This window comes from Chelonus insularis, unplaced genomic scaffold (assembly GCF_013357705.1).
Source record: "Chelonus insularis isolate UGA/USDA-ARS -01 unplaced genomic scaffold, ASM1335770v1 contig_70_pilon, whole genome shotgun sequence".
Lineage (NCBI taxonomy): Eukaryota > Metazoa > Arthropoda > Insecta > Hymenoptera > Braconidae > Chelonus > Chelonus insularis.
Window position 1 is genome coordinate 11,439 of NW_023276716.1, and position 6,698 is coordinate 18,136.

The following is a 6,698-nucleotide window of genomic DNA, read 5'->3' on the forward strand; positions in this document are numbered from 1 at the left end:
TATATATATTCATCAATCAATTTCGATCGTGAGATGATTGGCTTAATTGCAGAATACATAAAATATCGTTTTATCTCAAAATCGTTTGCAATTCAATACATTAAAAAATTAAATATTCATATATTGTATAATTAACGAAATAATTAATGAGTTCAAGCACCTAGACAGAATATTTTGTACAAATCCTCAACAAATTAAACATCAAAGAAATAACATTTTACTTCCATTGAAACTATTTTCTTTGAAAAATATTTGAAATTTGTAAAGTGAAATAATTCGTCAAATATTTGAATTGAAACGGGAATATTCATTCCGATTACTAGAAAAGAAAAAAAAACACTTTCCTATAAAATATATTTGCTAACTAGATAACTACGAAAATAAACATAACGTTAATCAATTGTTAGCAATTGATAAAATTCAAAAAATGTATAGAATATTTTTATTCAATGCACGTCAATAATGAAATATTTTTCTAAAGTGTGTGATTTTGTATTTATATTGAAAGTTTTTGCTTATGCAGTCAAATAAAATCAATCGTCTATTGGTGTTTTTGTTTTTTTAAACTCAAATACACATCTATTATGGATTAAAATATACTTTATAATGAATCTGTATCCGAATTAATAGTCAGTGTTTTTTTTTTGGTATACATTAGAATCGATGTGCAAATATTTTATCACTGCAAAATGTGTGAATAATTTATTATATTTTTATTCCAAATGCCTTTACAACTACATTCATTTTAGAAACATTAAAATGTAAATAAATGCAAATAAAATACTGAGTTATTGAAATTCCATGTTCTTTATTTGACTTGACTTATACTAAAGAACATGAAAGTTTCAATTATTCGAGTTACTTACTAAAACTAAATGAACGAAACCTTTGTAGAAATTTAACGCGTTTGCTGTTGATAGTTCAGAAGTATCTATAGTTACAGATCAGATAGAGTTGAAAGAATTTAAATTTTTCAGGTTTTCAGAAGCCAATCAAGCACCGTATTGTGTGGCAGAAACCAAAGTAAAGTGAGAAGTTGAAGCATAGGGTGACATACAAAATTCCATAGTCTTTTAAAGTAAAATAGCACATCTTTTTTTTCATAAAATAAATTTATTCCACTTCCTCATATATTTTCTAAAATAAGTAAATATTTTTAAAATATTTACTTATCATTTTCGTATATTTATTATTTCAGCGATATGAAGAATATTGATTTTTTAGAATTGCTTTGATTCAATCTGAATTAAAGTATAGATTAATCACAAGATTCATCAAATAAATATTTGCTTTTAGTAATAATTACAAAATTTTATTTAATGCATTCTCATTTATTTAACAAACCTTTGTAAGTTTTTCAATTTTTAATCTGAGATTAAACAATGAGGTAAAAGTAGAAAGTTGTCATACGTTAATAATCAGTTTATTTTATGATAATACTTTTTTAATTAAAAAATAAACTCCTCTAGATGAAATATTATTGAAAATTAAGCCTTCGCTAATTGTTATAATTAATCAGTTTCTCGCGTATGTTCATCTATTGATTAATTCATCTTGCATAATTAATTTACATGTCGATTCCAATTCGATACTATCTCCTCAAATCAATAGTTCTCTCATTACTCAAGTCATGAATACATGGAAAATACTCTTCAAAGATGTTTCTAGAGTACGAAGAAACTTTTTTCATAACAAAGATATCTCTTCTTCTTTAAGCAGACAAGGAATTTTTTAGTATCACACTATTCTCCAACATTCTTCAACATCTTAATACATCTCCGTTTGCCTCATGCTAAGAGAATACGTAAAACGACGTCTTTATTGTGTATAATAGAACAAAATCGTATTATACCTAATCTTGTGAATAAAATACATGACAGTAAATTAGCTAATGAAATACTATTATCATACGAAATAATACATACAGTAACATATTAAAGAAAGATCTTCAATTATCCAAGCTGTCACTCAAAAGTGAATTGTTTATTTGAAATATTTAATAACAGTTAGAAATATTTGAAATTAATCTTATGTAATGGATGTTATGTAACTTCATTTGTAAAATTTGTTATTATTTAAATGGAAGTAAAACAAAAAACTGTTTATTGGAATATTTTTCAACAATACTAATATTTATTCAATAACAATGAATTTATGTAAACGAAATTCTCAATAAAATAATGGAATTATTGTATATTGATAAATTCTATTTACTTTAAATAAATTTTTGTCCAAATAAATGAAATAAAAATCACCGAGTCTTGATGAGTTATTTAGTAAAAAAAGATAAAAGTAAAAGTTTTTAATTAATAGATAATTCAATACTTGACAATAAGTTTTAAATCTGAAAGTTCAATGTAAGTTTGAATTATTGTGCGGGATTTATCAGATTGATGTCAAAATAATTAATGGGGAATTTATTATAAGTTATAATAACAGGTTATTTTAATAACGTATTATTATTATAAGTAATGTATCAACTATTAATAGGTATTTTCTACTCAAAACTTGAAATATTTTTTAAAAATTAAATAATTGTCCTTATTAGTTTGTTGTAAGCATTGAATGTTACCATTAAAATAATTTTATTTTGGTTATCTGCCTAACACAATATTATTAAGCAAATGGGCAATGATTCCAAGTCCAATTGTATCGTTTAGTCTTCATTTAGGAAGTGACCATTTACACTAGCCAGTAACACAATGGGGTACAGCTGTTGATGAATGATGTCAAAATAGTTTCTAGGGTTATTCACAGCAAATTAATTGTCCAAAGTAATACATAATAATAACAAGTTACTTAGTAAGTTAGCTGGATCTATCGAGTAGAGTAGTCAATTGTTTAATGTAAAGCTTTCATACACGTATCAGCAATTCGCTAGAGATGCACAATAGCACATTCGAGGAACAGGAAACTAATGGGATGTTATTGTAGAACATTAGATGTAATTCATGTCAAGTGCACAGTTACTTAATAATAATATCGTTAAGTGAGTCAATGTGAATTCTATTAAACTTTTCAATGCTCAAATTGAACATACATGGATTGAGTTACCATTTATGAGGAATCTGTTCTCTAATTCCAAGTTCATTGTTAACTTAAGTCATCTTCAATTCTAAGTGTTGGCTTCGATATATCTCTATTAAATTCTATGCAGACTTTAGATAAGGTTGCTATAATAGTATTAGCTAAATTCAAAGTACTACAAACATGTATTCTTTCCTATTAGCAAAGATTCTACATTCTATGATGCTACACAAGTGCATTTTTATTACTTTTAATTCATACATATATAATAAGATAGAGTTTTAGTTTTTAATATATCCATTAATGGTTATGAGCTTTTTTACTCAAATGAATGCCATAAGATCTAGGTACTGATTACTTGTTTTCTTTATATAAGTATAATGCTAATTGAGAAAGACTATTAAGATTTTATTACAAGATACTGATGTAATGTAGAGTTATTTTAAATTAATATATATGAGAAGTATATTTTAGAATAATTATTTAATTATTATTTATGTAAACTGTAGATCTTTAGTAATTTCCTGCTAATTTGATAATAAAATAAATTAAATTGATGGTGAACATTAGATGAAATAAATGAACCACATTAATGATCTTTCTACTTAAATAAAGGAATTTAGACGCATAGAATGAATTTTATGTTTCAAAGTTATTCTGGTTTAACAATTGAAAAACTATTTCATTAAAAAATACCAAGTATTCACAGTTAAAATGATTTATACAGCTCTAAAGTTTGAGAAAATTCAACATTTTTTTTTTCTAAGTGAAAAACTTTTTGACTTATTTGGAACTATTGGAATTATGATTATTATTGTTATTATGACCATTTTCATAGAATAAATTATCTCTTTAATTAAGTTATAAAATGCTTAAATTTGTTTTCGTCAAAATGTTGAAAAATAAGTGATTTTAATTGAATTAAAAATTGGGCCACCAGTCCATTGAGGAAGTTATTAAAAATTAGTCAACGTTGATATAGCTGAATGTTTCCACAATTTTAAAAAAATAATTAATTTAAAATTGACACATATTTTCATTCAAATACTTGTGCATTAATAACATAGAAAAATGGAAAATTCAAAAACAATGATCAAACAGATATGTCATTGAATATTGCAGAAAAACAGAATATAAATTAGCATTGGCAAAATTAATGTTACAGTTACGAGTTTTATGGTTTTTCCGATAACTCGTGTAATCTTTTCTGTACTGTTGACCCACTTGTATCTCGATGAGTCCGCTCTGAATCGAACGAGTAATTTTGTTGGACAGACAACCAATATTCATGCTCATTGCACACTTGTTTTTACACGTATTGAGATGCATTGTGTTGTAGATACTGTGGCAATTAAATTTGATCGAAGTTATACAAGAGTTCTTTTAATATACGTTTTATAATTAATTTAAACTTATTAAAATTTGATTCGGGGTAGTAATCAACTAGTTTCTTTTTATCACGATTATACGGAAGAAATTAATTCTTTATCAGTATAATATAAAATAACTCAAATTCAAATCCAATGTTGAAGTTCAAAGAACTTGGTAAATATGATTTTTTTAAATTTCTTTTAATCACTGTGAAACATTAAATTATCGATTGAACGGGCACAGAATATTTTTTAAGATTTAAATAATAATTCATTTATGTAGTAACAATTTTAATGTTTGTGAATAGCATTCAATATATAAAATATTTACTGATGAATAACGATCTGAAAAAAATGCATTTTTATCATTTTTCTCTATTGTTTTTTTTGTTTATTTTCTGAATTCCAATACTAAAGAAGTAATTAAAACGAAAAAATTTAAAGAGAAAATAGTTTAAAAAAACATTTTCAAATATTTTTTGAGCTGAAAAAATATCAAGTACATGTGAAGTTTGAAAAATAAAAAGATGAAAAGAACTTCATGGTAACTTTACTGTATATTTTTAAAACCCATTAACGAAAATCTTCTTTAACTTTGAATTTTAAAAATTTTACTTCCTGTAAAATCGGAAGTGCAATTTGGTCGCTATTCTTGGTTTACAATCTACACTTTAGCTGTGCTTCTATGGAATCGTGCCAAATTTGAAATTTTTCGATTCAACTGTTTTTCCACGGTAGTAGCTGACTCTTAAGAAAGAAAGACTGACATTCAGATAGTTGAAATTTTAGAAATCTTTTTTTTTTCAGATTCTGGGAATCTTCAATCCTACAAAACCATTGAAATTTATCTAAGTCAATTTTTGACAAGGATAAATGCGCTCCTTACGATTCTCACATTTTTCGAGTAAAAAAGTTAATTTTTTTTACTCAATTAAAATTTCTGAAGAGAACACTTCTAGTTCTATGCATTAATTGATAAGCAATCACTCAAATTTCAATCAACATTGAAATCAATCATTTCTAACAAAATTCGAATAATCTGTGCAGAAATAAATTTGATCAATGAACTAAATACCATGTAAGTACTCATTTACTAAATAATGAGATAGCTATGATATGAGCAGATGAAATGATGTAATAATTAAAAATTAAAGAGTTTGCATTGATAAAAGTAAAAAACTTGATTTCTAAATTAATAACAGCATAAAGCTTTTATTAAAAAGTTACCTCCATAAAGTGACGTATCAAATTTCTTATTTATTTTTTTGTTATTTTCTTTTCAATAGCTATCTCTTCCTCTATTTTATCTTATATTTCCTGCGTTGAACGACGTCAGCAATAGAGTCGATATTATCCACTTCTCTTCGTTGGTCGGATAATAGGATTTGAGCAGCCGCGATGATAGGCTTTGATGGATTTTAAAGTCTCTTTAGATTTTCAAGTCTTTCATTGTAACGAGTAAAGATTTTTATACATCTTCCTTTTATGCTCGCAAATATTAGAAGGAATTGGATGTATGTCAAGATTTAAACATGAGATACAATACTTTTGTAACGCTTTTCTGCATAAATTTTCTAGACCATTGAGACGTTTGAATTTATAAAGTGATAAATTTAAAAGCCAATATTTTTTAACGAAAAAGATTGTAATATTCCTTCACACTTGTAAATTTCTCTTATATTCTTATTATTCGTAACTTTTTTGACATATTCAATTCTCTCTGTATAATAAAAATCAAATCAAATAAAATAACCAATTTGTTATTTCCAACGTAAATAACTGTTGATATAAAACATCTACATTTGTAACCATAAAATATCATGAATTGAGAGTTATTGAAAATATTCATCTGATTTAAATTGTGTGTAATGTGAGGAAGAGGTTTGCCATTGTTTTATGGTATGAATGCATGCATCAAACATATTTATAGTGATATGATATAAATGATGAGATATTATATTATTTTAATAAATAAAGACAGATTTATTAATATTGTTTTCATTATTATTATGTTTGTTTTATGATTTTAGAGAAAAATAATGAAATGTTTACCTGTAAAATGTTTTTTCAACAAGTTCACTATTGTGTTTTTAAAATCAATCATGATATTTTTATCTTTTCAAATATTCATCAAAAGCAGAAGTTTCAATAATTTTCGTGTTTTCAAACCGTTTGTTGTGTTAAGATTTCAATAATTGATTATTATATAAATCAATGAACTATTCTGCTGCGTGGAGTTGGAATTATCTTGCAGAGTAAATGATCAATGAATTATTACAATTATTTATCGGTCGTTTATTT